The 18,659-nt window shown below is 40.5% G+C and overlaps 1 protein-coding gene across 1 annotated transcript in view; it reads right to left on the reverse strand.

Moving 5' to 3' along the window:
- Positions 1-18,659, reverse strand: part of PTPRG (protein tyrosine phosphatase receptor type G) — a 708,710-nt gene that overhangs the window by 105,188 nt on the left and 584,863 nt on the right.

Raw genomic sequence — 18,659 nt, forward strand, 5'->3', positions numbered from 1 at the left:
AACTTTGGAAGGCTAAGTGCTTTGAAAATATGCACATTGGTCTCCCAGTCTCGTAAGGGTCTCTTGTAATTTTTCACAATTCTCTTCCGATTTTACAACTTTGAACAACTTTGTATCATCAGCAAATTCAATGACTTCACATAGACCATTTATAAATATGTCAAAAAGAAGTGGTCCCAGAACAGACCCCTGCAGAACCCCGCTATCTACTCTTCCACATTGAAAATACTGACCATTTAACTCTACTCTATGTTTTCTATCTTTTAACCAGTTTTTAATCCACAATAGAACACTACCTCCTATCCCTTGACTCTCCAATTTGCCCTGGAGTCTTTCACTTTTGTCAAATGACTTTTGAAAATCCAGATACACAATATCGACCGGCTCACCTTTTATCCACGTTTATTCACCCCTTCAAAGAAATGCTAAAAAGGCTAGCGTGCCTTTGTAAACACTGATATAAAAGATTCACATGAGAAATGCAAAATTGTCGTGCACGTTTTAACAGGAGGCAGACAAATTTCAATTGTCTTTTTATTTTTTTCCTTTTAGTTCTGCAAATTGTATTTTAATCAGAAAAAAATGGACATGCTATCAAATCCAGAAAGCAGAACTTGGGCAAGAAACATTATGCTCTTTGATTGCCATCCAAATCTCCTTCTATATATGGCATTTCCCTGATTATGATCATGGATCTCAATTTTAAAACCCCTCAAAATAAAAAAAGGTGATGATTCAGTGTGAATTAAAAAAAGTTTAAAATAATATAGGAGAAATTTTAGGGAAAAGTAACATACAATTGCACTACTATATTACTGATGTCAAATATGGGCCCTGTTTCTAAAAAGTACATTGAATCTTGTCTGCAAAGACAATATGAGGATTTGTGTGTGTGTGTGTTGAGCTGCAAATTACTCTGTTTCCTCCTTGCCCCACCCTTTTCTTTCAGACAATGCACACCCTGGGGCAAAGAGGAGAGAATAAATCACACACATTAAGAGAAGAAGCAATGAATACAAAATGGGAAGCATTTTCACGGATTTGTGGCATCCTGGATTTTCTTCTCCGGTGTAGCTCCCAAAGAAAATCCATGTTCTTGCTGTTAAGCTTTTAACAGTGGAAGCCCCTAATGATGTATGGAAATTTCTGCTCAAGCATGACTGAACACAACCTATGCATACTGCATTGTGTACCAAGACTGTTAACACCAATTCAGTCTCCTGCACATCAGCATGACCCACACATTTTTACAAGGCCAAGAAAAATTAAGATTAATATACTGTTACTCTCCTATACTGCCCATAAAGATTTCTAATTAAAACATATGGCTAGGTTTACTAAGCGGCGCTATGGGTGTGTTACCGTTTTTAACGCGTGTGAATGGTTTACGCACGTTGAACACTAACGTGCCCATAGAAATGTATAGGCGCGTTAGCGTTTAACACGCCTTAAATGTACGGGTGCGTTAAAAATGCTATCGCACCTTAGTACTACTACTACTACTTGACATTTCTAAAGTGCTACAAGGGTTACGCAGCGCTGTACAATTTAACATAGAAGGACAGTCCCTGCTTAAAGAGCTTACAATCTAAAGGAATACATGATAGTAATATAACAGCAGGCATTATTAAACATTTCTGAATATATGTGGGGAGTTTCACATGTGTTGATCTTTGTGGTATATCCTGTCAAAGAGATGGGTCTTCAGTAGTTTGCGGAAGTTGGTCAGTTCATAGATCACTTTTAGGTTGCGTGGCAGCGAAATTCCAGAATTGCGTGCTCATATAGGAAAAGGTTGATGAGTGCATTAATTTGTATTTTAGACCTTTGCAATTGGGGAAATGAAGATTAAGGAATGTGCGAGATGATCTTCTAGCATTCCTGGGTGGCAGGTCCATCAGGTCTGACATACCCTAGAGGGTGAGACAGCTAGGGTTCTGCTCCATTGAGGATATCAGAGACCTCTAGTACTTCTACTTAATCCTTGACTTAACACAGTAACATAGGGGTCTGTTTACAAAAGCGTGCTGAAAAATGGCTTGCAGTAGTATAGGCGCTAATTTGGGGCATGTGCAGATCCATTTTTCAGCACGCCTGCAAAAAATGCCTCTTTTTTTTTTGCCGAAAAGGACATGCGGCAAAATGAAAATTGCTGCGCGTCCATTTTGGATATAAGACCTTGCCACCAGCCATAGACTTAGCGGTAAAGAATTTTGGTGGTAATGAGCTACGAATATCAGATGCTACTTGGCGTGCGTCCACTATGCATGCCAGAAAATAAAAAAACATTTCCATTGGGCGTAGCGGACGCACGCCAAAATTGAAATTACCACCAAAGCCACGAAGTAACCGAGCAGTAACTCCAATTTGGCGAGTGTAGGCGCCCAGGCAGCTTAGTAAAAGGTGCCCATAGTAAATGACGGCAGATAAAGACCTGTACGGTCCATCCAGTCTGCCCAACAAGATAAGCTCATTTTACATGGTATGTGAAACTTATATGTATACCCGAGTTTGATTTGTCCTTGCCGTTCTCAGGGCACAGACTGTAGAAGTCAGCCCAGCACTGTTCTTGCACTAAAAGTTCTGAAGATTCTGGAATCCCAATTAGTAGCAACATTCCATGAAGAACCCCAAAGAGTAACATAGTAAATAATGGCAGATAAAGACCTGTACGGTCCATCCAGTCTGCCCAACAAGATAAACTCATTTTACATGGTATGTGATACTTTGTTTGACTTGTGCTTGCCATTCTCAGGGACATGTGAAGGTGCTTAAGTTGTCTAGGCATGCTGGCTAGATAAAGGATTATTTAAAACAGGAACGAGACCACAATAAATTTAGAATAAAACTGCATCAAAATATGGATTCGATTCTTAAAGTCATAAAACACCTAGCATTCATACCTACAGCCAGCTTGTTTTACACCAAGAAAGTCAAACTATTTGTTGAAAGAAGCAGATAAAATAATACATTTACCAGGCTCCTTTACTAGAATTTATATTTGAATAAGTCTTACTTTAACACTTTGCTTCCTTCATCTATACAGTGTTTCCTGAGCAATTTTTAAACATTATTTGTGAAAACATAGGACCTTGAAATGCTTTTGTAAGTAATTTCTCTTCATTTTGATCTTTGCCATGATCAAAAGAAGCCAGAATCTCCTTCACCCTCTCCCCAAACCATCCTTCCTTAATCAATACAGGGAACATCTGTGCTGGTTCCACTCAGGAGCTTCAGATGTGACCTACTGGTGTCTCTTATTAGCATCTTTCACATATAATGAACACGCTCTTCTGTCGGTTTTGCTTCTTCCCCCTTGAAGGAACCATTTCACTGTAACAAAACTGACTAAAATTCCAATGAGCATTAGACCATTTCATCTGGCCTTAAAAAGAAGAGAAACAAACGACTGACAAATGATGTTATAAGAAAGTAAATACAAGATGCCCCTGATTGGGTACCAGGTGGCAGTCTTTATATCTACTCCTAGACAGCAGCACTGTGTCAACAGTGGCATTAATTATCTGTTTCAGACAGAGTCCCAGATGTGAGCTTTCAAACCCCTGTGCCCAGACTAGACTTTACCTTTTAAGTATTCTTAACAATGTCATCACAAATGCCCTCATTTAGGCAGTCCCTGTTGTCTCTGCTCCTGGCACCACCCCCGCTATCATTAAAGCATCAGCATCCATTACACTGGGGCAGCATTTACTACCATCCTTAGACCTCCCACTCACCCAGTTTCTGAGTCAATTTAGAGCCCAATGCCAAGGGTACTCATTTATTTATAAATCACCTATGTGGAACTATGTCAAAAGCCTTTGCTGAAATCGAAGTAAACTACATCTACTATTCTACTCCCAGCCCAAGTCTCTGGCCACCCCATCAAATAAATTCATCAGATTAGTCTGACAAGACTTAACTCTAGTAAAATCATGGTGCCTCGGATCCTGTAATCTGCTGGATTCCAGAAACTCTCTCCATTATTTTTTTTATTTCATTTGTAGCATTTGTATCCCACATTTTCCCAACAATTTGCAGGCTCAATGTGGCTTACATTTGCCATAATGGCGGTTGCCATTTCCGGGTAACAGAATTACAAATGGTAATGTGTTAAGTTGCATACGTACATGGTAACATACATGTAACATAACATACATGAACACATCATGGTATAAATATATATCATGTGCATATATATGTTAAGGAAGAATAAATTATGGTAATACATGAAAGTTCTTGAGTAGGAAATTGGAAGAATAAATTATAGTAATACATGAACGTTGCTGAGTACGAAATTGGGTTGTATCATTCTTTAGGTCATCGACTATGGAGAGACCATATTCGACATAGAGATTGAAGTGGTTATGCTTATTCATTAGTGGTAAGGAGGTTGATCAGTCAAGTGATAAGATTTCAATTATGTCTATGTCGTGTAAAGTCTTATTGTTTGGTGTTTAAGATGGGTGTTTATGGTATGCCTTCTTGAACAGATCTGTTTTCAGTAGCCTTCGGAAGATAGTTAGGTCTTGCGTTATTTTTATGGCCTTCGGTAGTGCATTCCATAGCTGCCTGCAGATGTATGAGAAACTGGTCGCGTATGTGGATTTATATTTTAGTCCTTTGCAGTTAGGGTAATGGAGATTGAGGAATGTGCGTGCTGATCTCTTTGCATTCCTGGTAGGCAAGTCTATAAGGTCTGACATATAGGTCGGGGCTTCCCCGTGAATGATTTTGTGGACCAGGGTGCAAACTTTGAACATAATTTGTTCTTTTAGTGGGAGCCAGTGCAGTTTCTCTCTTAGGGGTTTGGCGCTTTCATATTTTGCGTTCCCAAATAATTAATCTACTTAACAATGATGTCAGACTAACTAGCCTGTAGTTTCCAGCCTTTGCTTTTGTGTGTGCTTTTGTGTGTGGTAAATTTAAAACGAATCGGAGAAAATTTTTCTTCACCCAACGTGTAATTAGACTCTGGAATTCGTTGCCAGAGAACGTGGTACGGGCGGTTAGCTTGACGGAGTTTAAAAAGGGGTTAGATAGATTCCTAAAGGACAAGTCCATAGACCGCTATTAAATGGACTTGGAAAAATTCCGCATTTTTAGGTATAACTTGTCTGGAATGTTTTTACGTTTGGGGAGCGTGCCAGGTGCCCTTGACCTGGATTGGCCACTGTCGGTGACAGGATGCTGGGCTAGATGGACCTTTGGTCTTTCCCAGTATGGCACTACTTATGTACTTATGTACTTATGTACATACGAACGTAAGAGTAGCCATACTGGGTCAGACCAATGGTCCACCTAGCCCAGTATCCTGCTTCCAGCAATGGCCAATCCAGGTCACAAGTAGCTGGCAGAATCCCAAATAGTAACAAGATTCTAGAATCCCAAAGAGTGGCAACATTCCATGCTACCAATCCCAGGGCAAGCAGTGGCTTCCCTCATATCCATCTCAATAACAGAATATAGACTTTTCCTCCAGGTACTTGTCCAACCCTTTTATAAACCCAGAGATGCTAACCGCAGTTACCACATCCTCCGGCAACAAGTTCCATCCACGATTTAACTCTGGAACCACTCCCGACTCTAAAGAAATGTTGTCCCTCCCTCATTAGCTATTTTTTTTCTTCCTTTTGCATGCTCACTCTCCTGATTGCTTGTCTGAATACATTCCCTACTTCTCTTAACTTTTCCAGATATTGTTGCCCATTTTCCTTGCTCTGTGATCTCTTGCACTTTGTGAATGCTAAAGCTGCATATTTATGCATTTTCATTGTGGATATCCTGAAAAATGGACTGGCAAGAAAAATCTTGCTGACCAGATTGAAAACCACTGCTCTATATGGTCCATTACATTTGCTGCAAGATGGGATGTAAATAAAGTGTAATGCCTACCAAAGCATTTCATTAAATAAACACTCAAAATGTCAGTTACTTGTTTACCACAGTATCACTTTGTATTGGTTTACACTGGAGTTGGCAAATGCCGCTCCGGCACTATGTAAGCCACATTGAGCCTACAAATAGGTGGGAAAATGTGAGGTACAAATGTAACAAATCTTGTTTCACGTTTGGATTTTGATTAGATTATCATTATAGAGGGCTTTCAGTATTTTCCCAATTGTGTCCTACTCACAGGCCTGGTAATACGGTATCCTCTACTGACTGGCTTGTCAGTGTTTATGCAATGTTATTTATTTATTTATTGCATTTGTATCCCACATTTTCCCACCTCTTTGCAGGCTCAATGTGGCTTACAATACACCATGATAAGTGGAAGTGTATAAGAAGATAGACATTTAGTATTACAAAAAGATCTTGGGTGACATGATAATGATAAAGCATGATAATAATATAACAAGCAAAAATCGTAAGGCAGTTCTGGATATATGTGTAGGAGTTCACATTTGTTGATCTTTGTGGTATGCTTTGTCAAAGAGATGGGTCTTCAGTAGTTTGCTGAAGTTTGTTAGTTCATAGATCGTTTTTAAGTTGCGCGGCAGCACGTTCCAGAATTCTGTGCTCAAGTAGGAAAAGGTTGATGCATACGTTAGTTTCTATTTTAGACCTTTGCAGTTGGGGAAGTGAAGATTAAGGAATGTGCGGGATGTTTGTTTTAGCGTTCCTGGGTGGTAAGTCTATCAGGTCTGACATGTAGGCCGGGGCATCTCCATGAATGATTTTGTGAACTAGGGTACATACTTTGAACGTAATGCGTTCTTTGAGTGGGAGCCAGTGTAGTTTTTCTCGTAGGGGATAACTCTAAAGCTGCTCATTGCTCAGTGATGAGCTATCATTATATAACAATACTGGCTCTTCATTTCTCTGTCCAAATATTAATTCAAAATTTTCAATCATAAAACACCTAATATTCTTACCTAGAATCAGTTTACACAACACTCTCTCACAGGACCACATTAAGAGGCTGGGCCCTAAAGGGCTTAGTAAGGATGCAGTGGTGCACTCAAGGCAATTAAAACCCCAGAAGGAACACAAGCCAGAGAGGCCCAGGGAAGGAAGGAACAGACCTCTAGAGCATGCAGTCACTGCTCAGGGTAAAATACTAGAAGACTGGCCACAGCAGGAAAAGGTTCTTGTTTGACCACTGGTACTCTAGATCTTGAAGGCTTGGCTCCTCACCTGTGTGTTATCACTACATTTAACTGTTACTTCCTGAGCAGCCTGTGAACCCTCTGTGGTCTGGCAGGAACCAGACCCCCCCCCCCCCTTTTTTTTATTTGTTTACATTGAATTCCAAGTGTTTTTGGTGCAGCGAGAAAGTCCGCAGATTTACAGGAGACCCAGTTTAAAACACTCCGTCAGGCCTACCTGTCCCGAGCCCAGTGAGTGCACAATGGCCTATGGGCTGATGGGCACTGTCTGAGATGCAAAGCCAGGTTGGGGACTTTTATCCACTCCTTTCTAGAATGCCCGACCCTTGGTATTTGTTGAAAGGCATTGGCTTTGTTGGATCAAATGCTACTCAGCCAGATTGAATGGGACTATGAGACCATATTGCTAGGGGCCCAGGGGGGACTAATAACCCAAAATATTTCCTTTCTGAATCACAAGTTTCTTTATATTTCTTTGCTCTTGGACAAGAAAACTATCTTACAATACTGGGCATTTGCTGAGGAACCCTGTGATACTGTGGGAACAACAAAAGGGGGAAATGACTAAATTTGAGGTCTCTGCATATTGAATGAGTGGGAAGCTAGAGTTACGCCAATATACTCAGGAAATCTAGACTGCCCCAACCTGACATTTCGTTCTTTTAGATTGTAAGCTCCTTTAAGCAGGGATCGTCCTTCTTTGTTAACTTGTACAGTGCTGCGTAACCCTAGTAGCGCTCTAGAAATGTTAAGTAGTAATAGTAGTAGTATACTGCTCTTTGGTGGAAGTACCTGGATAGTTTCTCCTCTCCTGAATCAGATCCTACGGCATGGGGAGGGAAGGGACGGGATAGGGGCATGAATATATATGTGCTTGGTTGTGAAGTGGAGTTTTGAATAGTGTGGGTGGGTGTGGCTGGCTTAACAGGGGTTCTAAATTTTAAAAAAACTTGACGTTGGACAGGACCGAGTTTTTCACTGTTGTTTCATAACTCTTCTATATGCTGTGTCTTTTGTTTTTGTAGCTCAATCATAATGAGATACTCTGTCCTTGTATGATCTGTTCTGACGTTTATAAATAAAGCATACAAATATATATTTGCTCACTTTAAACCGAGCCCTAGCAGTGTTTGTGGATGTCTCTTAGACCACACCTACTCATGCTATCACAATCCTATTTCAGTAAGAGGCCTAGCTATAACCAACCAGAGTGAGCAGGTGTCTTTCCTTGGAATCCAGCCCAGGCCTCTTACTTGGCTCAGTATACAGAGTCATAGTCTACATCAAATTACGGAAGAAACTGAAAAGCGAGAAGATATCCAGTACTATTACAAAAACATAGGTGTATGATGGAAATATATTGATCTGTTCCATTTTAATGGTAATTTCTTCAACTGCCCTCTTGCAGTGTACCACTGACTGTCAAGACTAACGAACAACCTTTGCCCTGTGGAACATTAAAACCTTATGCACAGAAATATTTAGCAGAAATGGTACTATACTCTGGTATCATCCATGCATTAATTATGACAACGTTTCGTCCACAGTAAATGATGAATGAAAATGGCATCCTGGTCAAGTACCTAGAAACATGCTCCAATATATCTGGAGAAGGTATTGCAGAACTGAGCTATGCATGGATATGCTGGAGCAGCCCAGTCTCAATAAGCATGTTTTCAGGACAGCTAAGATTTAAAGGGATCCTTCTTAAAACATGACATTGATCTGTACTACAATTAGCTAAGATTGGATCATTCTTATTTGGTTACTTTATCACATTGTTATTATTAAATGCTTTTCATTACCCTTGTTCTTAAATACCTGAATTGTACTGTTTATCTATTTTTCTACCAATTTATATTGCGTATTCTCTATTTTAACTAGAATATTACTGTGTATTTCTTATTCCTGAAATGGCGATCACCACTAAGTTATTTGTAAGCCACATTGAGCCTGCAAAGAGGTGGGAAAATGTGGGATATGAATGCAGGAAAATAAATAAACAAATAAAAGAATCACCCTTTTATATATGCAGTGGAAGAGAAGAAGCAGTGTCTGATCATTCCACTTTCTTTTGGCTGCAATAAAAGGCAACAGAGATGATGTCCATTTTTTTAAAGAAAATTATGCATTATGAGATAGATTCTATATACGACACCTAAAAAATCAGCGCCAAAAAAATATGCCTAGGTGTATTCTATAAAGTACGCCTAAATTTAGGTGTACTTGATAGAATATGCCTATATTTCGGCACAGTTTATAGAATACACCGAGTGCCTGTCCGCAGGACTAAATTTTGTCACGGGCAGTTATGCCAAGTAAAACCTGGTGTAAATGCTGACGCCTAAATTAAATGTGGACCGGATGTATTCTATAACAGCGTGCATAGATTTTAGAAACACCCACAACCTGCCCATTCCATGCCTTTGGCCACACCCCCTTTTCAGTATTTTGCCTTAGAATTTTCACGCATCACGTTACAGAATACACTTAGACAGTTGTGTGCGTAAATTCTAATTAATGCCAATTAGAGTCGATAACTGCTTAATTGGCAATTATTGGCGCCGATTGGCTTCTTAGCTAATTAACTTGTGCACGCAAATCCAGAATAGAGACCAGATTTGAGCAAGCAACTTAAGTCATGCAATATAGAGTCCAGGGGTATATGATAGATAACTGGAGATAAGTTGGCAATCCTAGCCTCCTGAGTTCGGAGTATATCTAACCGGGCTGCTCTCAACGTTTGGGCCCTAGGCAAGGGTCTAGTTCGCCTATGCCCTAATCTGGCCCTGCTGTGACATCTATACTTACTATTAGCACTCAGTGAATGAGATTTATGGAAGTGTGATTTCCCTTTTATATAATACTGGGTTACTGTGGGGACACTTAACAAAAGTACCATACTTTCACACATACAGGGGTCCTTTTACTAAGCCGCGCTAAAACGTGGCCGGCATTGCTGTTAGCATGAGGCTTTCCCATGCACTGTGGCCACTTTTAATGTGGCAGTAAAATGTCCATGTTCGGGGGTTTATCGTAATGGCCATGTGCTAATTTCCCCATTCGTACATGGCCATTACCGCCAGAAGCCCTTACTACCATCTATTTAGGAAGCAGTAAGGGCACCCACGCCACTCCTGCACTAATTGTGTAGTGCACAGTAATGTGCCCATGCTACTGTCTTGGCATACGCTACCCACATGGTAACCCTACCACCCTAAAAGGGCCCCTTAGGAAATAAAGAATTTTTTGATTGCTCAAATGTAATTTTTAATTTTATTTTAATTTTGTTTTTTTTCATTTCTATTCAATAAGTACCTATATTGTATATAAGTACAATAAGTACCTATATTGTATTGAATGAACAAAATGCATATTCTGATTACCAAGGCCGATACAGCTGTATTTCAGCCTCTGCTTGCATCAGCGGCGTATGGGTCTATAAACAGTGTAAATACACTCAAATGTATAAATAAATCTGAAAATTATAAAAAATTATAAACATAATACACTTCTAAAAAAATTCATAAGTACAAATAAGCTATTAATTAAATCTTTCCATTTTTGATTTGATATTGGTAATCTTACAACAAAGAAGCAGTATAGTTATTACTTCATTTGTACTTATGAATTTTTTAATCATCATATTATGTTTACAATTGTGATTATTTTTAGATGTGTTTATTTTATTTATTTATTTATTTATTTATTTATTTATTGCATTTGTACCCAACATTTTCCCACCTATTTGCAGGCTCAATGTGGTTTACAGAGTTCTGTTATGGCATTGCCATTCCAGGATATCAGAAACATTTGGTGGTGCAAAAGATTAGAGATGGTAAGGAAGTTCTAAGCAGGTAGGTATAGAAGATGACTTTCGGACCTGGGTAGTATTAGCAAGGTGGTATAGTTAAGTTAAGGGTTTCCTTTGTAGGCCTTGTTGAAGAGATATGTCTTCAGAGATTTAAGAAAGTTAGATAAGTCGTTGATTGTTTTCAGGTCGGTTGGTAGAGCATTCCATATCTGTGTGCTCATATAAGAGAAGGTGGTCGCATGCATAAGCTTGTATTTTAGTCCTTTACAGCTGGGGAAGTGTAGATTAAGAAATTTGCGGGAAGATCTTTTGGCATTTCTGGGAGGCAAGTCTACGAGGTTTTGCATGTAGGTAGGGGCGTCACCATGGATGATTTTGTGTACAATTGTGCAGATCTTGAACGCGGTATGTTCCTTGAGTGGGAGCCAATGGAGCTTCTCTCTTAAGGGTTTTGCACTGTCATATTTTGTTTTACCATATATGAGTCTGGCGGCAGTATTCTGGGCTGTTTGAAGTTTCTTGATAGTTTGTTCCTTGCAGCCAGCGTATTGTTTGGGTTTATTTGTTTACCCTATTCACAGACCTAAATACCCCTGATTCAGATGGAGGTTCAAATGCAGCTGTGTTGGATGCATACTGATCATCAATAGATTAGTTTAAATGCTATACTGTGTTGGTATGCGTTTGTATGATCCAGCTTTTCATCTGTTCGCTAAGTTTGCTTGCAATTGCCTCTTCTTAAGAATCCTGATACAATCCAGAAAGTTGGTAATCTTAGCCTCCTAAATTCTCAGCATATCTGGCAGGGCTGCCCTAAACGTTTTGGCCCTAAGCATGTGCTTAGTTTGTCTATGCCCTAATCCAGCCCCGCTGTGACATGCTTGCTATTATGGAGATTCTGTATGCCCCTCTGATTGGCACTTTGGATTATTTGAAAAATTCCCAACTTGTGTATTGCTTTACATTGCAAGTACTTTAACTCAGCTTCAGTATAAGCATTTCTGGGGCTGGGATTAGAGTGGAGACTGAAATAATGTGTTTAGAAGTATGCACAATGCTTTGATTAGAAAAAGCACCCACGAAGAATGGAGGTGCACTTATCTGAGGTACTTTTTCCATCAGCAATTCTGAAATTAGAGGGGCCATGCATACATTGACTTTGAATATTGGTGCAATGCATTTTGCAGTTATGTGGGCAGTATTCGCTCTTACTGGCTTCAACAGTTTGTCTTTTTCTTGAACAGGGAATGTGTCATATACTAATGATACTCCTAAATTGCCTGTAGTTTGTTCATTTGACTTTAATTGGGAGTCTTGCAGCTTGCCACTGATTCTCATCCATCAAGTGTGAGCTCCTTAAGGTCACAAGAAAAAGTAATTAAACAGATATACAAAGGTGTAGAAAGGAGGATGTAAATGCTGGTGGCGGGGCTTAAATTCTCAGAAACCATTTCCTAGAGGCACCCTCCTTGATGTAATCATACCCCCATGGAGAAAATGGAGGGGGGGGGGGGGGGGGGGGGGGGGGGGAGGAATTTCACAAGAAAGCATATTCAGAACTCATGGGTCAGTACCATGAGATCAGCACAGCCAGCCCACAAAGTGCTCATACATTGCACTGGGCCAGCATTATTAGTGATAACACTTACCAGAGCTGTGGCTGAATTGACTGCCTGGTTAGTAGTCACTAAAGGGGACAGTTTGATTCATCAATGTAGAATTTCTTTTTACAGAATGTGAAGTGAAATGATTCAAATAACTTTCCTGGAGATGGACATGGGGAAGCCACTGCTTGCCCTGGGATTGGTAGCATGGAATCTTGCTACTCTTTGGGATTCCGGAATCTTGCTACTCTTCGGGATTCCGTCAGGTTCTCGTGACTTAGATTGGCCACTTTTAGAAGCAGGATACTGGGCTAGATGGGCCATTGTTCTGACCAGTATGGCTACTCTTATGTAATCTCTTCTTAAAGGTGGTTAATAAATCCCAATAAATAGATAAATTAATTCCTTGGCATTCTTTGCATTATCACATACCATGTAAATGAGTTTATCTTGTTGGGCAGACTGGATGGACCGTACAGATCTTTATCTGCCGTCATTTACTATGTTACTATGGGGCTCATTTTCAAAGCACTTAGACATACAAAGTACCACAGTAACCTATAGTGCTTTGTATGTCTAAGTGCTTTGAAAATAAGCCCCTATGTTACCCACACCAGGTATCATTTACCACTGCCATATAAAAAAGGAAGGAAAAATGTAATTTCTCGCTTATAAAGATAGACTATGCAAACAATTATTTAAAAATAAAAAAGCAATTTAGAAATCTGAAATAAAAAATTAATCTGCCACAACTATTTAAAAAAAACTGTGATGTGGAAGAAAGGAAAATCAGAAATTTGCACATTAAAAACAGAAGGTACACTTCTAAACAAAAGCTGTTTGGAACACATGCAAGACTGTCTTTCAAGTAGCATCTAGCACATTTAAAATAACAGCCTTCAGTGAGTGAATCTTTTCTGGTTTTCCTTTAATGAGTATAAGTTAGTCTGTTCAAAAGCCCAAGCAGGCATCTTAGGGCCAATTCCACAGCGGGGGATCCATTGCTATAGCAACTGAAAACTCCTGTGAGTTTTGAAAGGCCTGAAGTAGCCACTGGGGAAACAGTTACCCAGTAAAAAGTTGTAAAGGAAATGCAGAGAACTCACTGAACACAGCTGCACATCATCCTGTGGAGCATTGAAGCACAGAAATAAAACATGTCACCAACCATGAAGAACAGCTGGGACACCAGAAAAAGCTCCTTTCAGTTGCTAACAGAAGGGTGTAAAACACCACAGATTTAAGAAGGAAGGGTTACTTCTGTAACAAACTAGGTTTTAGCACCAAAAGAACCCCCCCCCCCCCCCACACCAACACACCACTTCTCAACACATGCCTCCCACCATCAGTCCACTTAACTCTGGATAGCTCAAATGAAAACATTTTAAAAATGATTATTTGGTTATTCTTTGCCACACCGAAAAAACCCTAGTTGCAGGATAGCAGAATTAACAAATGCCAGCTGCTTTGGGTTTGAAAACGTCAGACTAGTAGTTGGTAAAATAAATACCTTTATTTTATTAATTGAAACAAATTCTTTTTCTTTTATTATGCAACAGAAAAGGGTATAAATTAAACAATCACGGGTTTTTTTGAGAAATAAAACTCAATTTTACATAAATTGTTCAGATGAGAATTGAGATGTCCACGTTGGGTCATTCAAAATTCCCCTGGTATTTTATACAAAGCCCCCTTAGACTTCCCACCCCTAGTGCACTGTCATATCCGGCGCTACAAAAATTGTGGCACTGGTTGAATCACTGAAGGAGACGCCCAAGAACCGCTAGCTAAAGAGGTCCATTGCATGAGCCCCCTACCCTGCTGTTTGTGGGAGACTTGGCAGGTCTGCACTCCAGAGACCTCAGGGCATGCTCTAGCAATGAGCATGCAAATTACTGCCATGCTAAAATTGCAAAAGGACACCCTTCCTTGTCAGTGCCTGAGCTGCCACTGACTCAGGCACTGACAGGAAGGGTCACATTAAAAATAAAAAAATTACTAGCAATCTACACTGGCCCCTGACCCCCCATCCTGCCCAACTTGGCCCAACCCTGTTCCCTCCCACCCTCCACAATATTAAAAAACAAAACAAAACACAACAAAACCACAAAATCCCCAGGTGTGTAAAGGCTCTACCACTCTGCTCCCGAAATGACCGGCCCCAGCTCCCATCCTGCCTCCACTGACTTAAAAATACTGTAATAGTTCCACCCCTCCCCTCCCTGGCTTGAATTAAAAAATAGACCCTGGTGTCTAGTGGTACCCAAGAATCCCCCGAGCCCCCCACAATCCTGTACCTCAAAAGAGGCAGGAAATATGCTCACTCACTCCTACCTCTTGGTGCCACCTTCTTCAAAATGGTGGCGCCAAGCCCAGCGCAATGCATCCTGGGATGCCCTGCACAGGGCCAGTCTGCCATATAAGGAATTTCTCCCTTATATGGTAGACAGACTGGACCCACCCAGTGTATTGCAGGATGCACCACCATTTTGAAGAAGGTGGTGCCAGAGGCAGGAGCGAGTGGGTATCGATCCTGTCCTTTGAGGTACAGGCATGTGGGGGGGGGGGCCTCAGTGAAGGGTCGGCGGGTGGTTGGGTGCCACTAGACACCAGGGAGTGTATTTTTTCAGTCAGAGGCGAGGCACTTTCCTGTCCTTTCTAAGATTGCTTTTCTGAAAAATTTTAAAATGCAAGTAAACTGCTCAAAAAGGTTTCTAATGAACAGCATATAAAATATTTAAAAAACTTGTAACCATCTACATAATGTTATATATTTTTTTAAATGCAAGGGTGTGAATTTTTAAAATAATTTTTAAAGAATGACAAGTTGGAAGCATTATTATGCTAAGTAAGCTCTTTGAGCAGGGATTATCTTTCTACGTTAAATTGTACAGCGCTGCGTAACCCTAGCAGCGCTTTAGAAATGTCAAATAGTAGTAGTGTTATATCTGCATATACTTTCTATGATGACAGTAGGGAGCAAAAAGCTCTTTAGCAAACGAGCACTGATTTTGCACCTTGTTCTAGAAGGATGAGCGATGGCCAACTCACTTATCAGACTAGGGCTGGCATGTTGGGTGTCTGCACTTAAAGTAGCATAACATTGCTGGCTGCTGAGTTTGTCCTGTACAACTGAGACAGATTGTCCATTAGTTTTTAGCACTTTAAGGAAAGGGATCTTCAAACCTTCCAAAGGATGGATAACAATGGTAATATCCTGTTTATTTATTAAATGGAAGCTGGCATTTCTATCAGGATAGTGGCATCTTTCCTTCCAAAGGTCATTTCTCCTTTTCATGTGAATCGGCTGGTTGAAGAATGATTTGTATTTGTTTGAAGTTAAGCAAACCCATATGAGATACTTAGAGGTATCTAATGAATTTTGAAATCAGAGAGTTTATTTGTCCTTTTTGGGGTAACAGAGGTTTGGCAGCTTCTAAAGGTATCATTTCCGTTGGCTAAAAGACATGATTTCTTCAGCCAATATTCCCCCCCTCCAAGGTTTGAAAGTTCATTCTATAGGCAGCTGGCAACCTCATGAACCAGATGTTCGAACAATAACTTCAATGGAATTTTTACATTTTTATTTCCTGGGTCTCTTTTTCTTCTGCCTCCTCTCTGTATCTGACACCTATGCATTGACTCTTTAATGCTATATTCTGCCACTTTCTCAGGGCCGTTGAGGGGAAAGGGGGGGGGGGCAAAATTCCCCGGGGCCCGAGCCTCCAAGGGGCCCTTGGAGGCTGGGGAGGACCGAGAGCTTAATCCAGCACTGCTCTGCTGAACGGCTGCTTTTCCTTTCAAATGCTCATACTCAGGTTTGAAACTGAGCATGCCCTGAGAGGAACAGCAGCCGCAGGGGCAGGCGGTCAGTGCTGGAGGAAGACATCCCTGCTGGCGGGGCCTCGGGATCCCCACCAGCCAAGGTATTTCCTATTGTGGCAGCAATGGAGTTGCGGCAATGATGGGGGGCAGCAGCGATTAGGTGGATGGTTGGCAGCGATGGGGGTCGGCACTGATTGCGTGGAGGGGTGGCAGCAGATGACAAGTGGGGGGGGGGGGGGGGCAGTGGCCTTGCCCCGGGCCCGGTTCAGTCTCTTGGCAGCCCTGCACTTTTTGCTCTTTTCACTCTTCTACATCCTTACCTCTTCCTCACGTTTTACCTCTCATTCTAACCCCATCATGTGTTTCCATCTCTGAATCTCATCCTTCTCCTACAACCACTCTCCCTTTTCAACAAGTTGATTTTCTTCTGGCTTATCCTAGGCCTAACTCTTTAGAGGAGTTAGGAATTCTGGGTAAAATCTGGATTTTGCAGGCCTTACCACTCATAATGGACATATAATAACTCTTCTTCTCTACGATTCCCTAATGTGTCTGTACACACGAACCTTATTGTACCACAACATTACTGTATTTGTTCATACTGGAATTGGCAAACGCCTCTACGGTACTATGTAAGTAAGCCACATTGAGCCTGCAAATAGATAGGAAAATGTGGGATACAAATGTAACAAATAAATAAATAAATAGGTGACCAGAGGCAAATAACATGGAATTACTAGAAATCAGGTCATAGGAGAGGATATCATACTGCTAACCAACTTTTATACTGGTGACAGCTCTGTAAATTAGTTCAGGACTAGACGTGCTTAAAGTCACCTGGAAACAGCTTTCATCCTCATTATACTAAATGGCCAATTTGCATTTCAAAAATGTTAAAAATTTGCACTTTAATGGCAACGTTCACTTTTCCCTAAAGAACACTTAAGTGGGTTGTGGTGTTAGCAGCCTCAACAAACAGAATCAAAGCAGGGAAGGTGCTTGAAAAGTGGCTGACAACAGCTCATAACCTGTCATATGCAGAGAACTACCTCATTTTAAACACTTATTAAGACGGTAGAAAGTGGCACTTTTCATAACCTACCTCTCAAAAGCCACGCAAACATTAAAAAAACCATTGCAGACCTGGTACCACTCTCTGAATAGCAGCAGCTGTGTTGCCCTATAATTCTCATCAAAATGTAAACACATTAGCGCTGTATAAGCAGCTTGATTTCATAGCAAGGCAATACAACATACCTGTTTTGCCTTCTATCTCACAATATCAAAGACTGTGAGAATTCAAAGGTGAATTAATGTACTCAGTGCAAATAAACATAAAAACAACACACACACAAAAAAAGCTTTAAAATTTCCTCAACTGCTGCATTAATCCCCCTAGCTAGTTGAACAAGAAAAATGGCTATAATTTAGTTTTCATTTGAAAGTTGCTATTGGCTAAAATTGGGGAAATATTAATGGTTTCTTAATATACTCTATTCTCTTTATTCTACTGCTGTGCACAACATAGGATGTGGAAAGCAAATGAAAAATAAGATACTCAGAAGGTGGCGATTAAGCAAGCCGACACTCAAAAATACACATTTTTTTTCCCTTTTCTAAACCAGAAGATATGTCTTCCAAAGCCAACTTTCAAGATCACCCATGTGAGTTTCACAAGGTATCAGAAAGACTTACTTGTACTATAAAAGGGAACACTTCAGGAACTGCGACACCTAGGGGGTGCTATTTACTAATACTGGAATGGTGGAGCAGTAGACTGTGACCCGGAGAGTATAGGGTTCAAATCCTATTACTACTACTAATCATTTCTATAGCGCTACTAGATGTACTCAGCACTGTACACATTATATGCAGGTACTTTCTCTGTCCCTAGAAGACTCACAATCTAAGATCCTGTTTTACAAAGCCGTGCTAGCAGCTGAGGTAATGCCGACACAGCCCATTGCCAGGAGGCTTTTCGTACCTGAGGCAAAAAGTTTGGTGACTTGCCCAAGGTGACAAGGAGCTGCAGTGGGAATTGAACCCAGGTTGTCAGGATCAAAGTCCGCTGCACTAACCATTAGGCTACTCCTGCTTTCACTCCTTCTGATCTCGGGCAATCACTTAACCCTCCTTTGTCTCAGGTACAAACTTAGATTGTGAGCCCACTAAGGACAGGGAAAATTACCTACATTACCTGAATATAAGTTACCTTGAACTACCACTAGAAAGGCTTGAGATAAATATTAAATAAATAAAAAAGAGTTTTGTGGGTATTAACATCATTACCATACATTACCTACC

This window comes from Microcaecilia unicolor, chromosome 6 (assembly GCF_901765095.1).
Source record: "Microcaecilia unicolor chromosome 6, aMicUni1.1, whole genome shotgun sequence".
Taxonomy (NCBI): domain Eukaryota; kingdom Metazoa; phylum Chordata; class Amphibia; order Gymnophiona; family Siphonopidae; genus Microcaecilia; species Microcaecilia unicolor.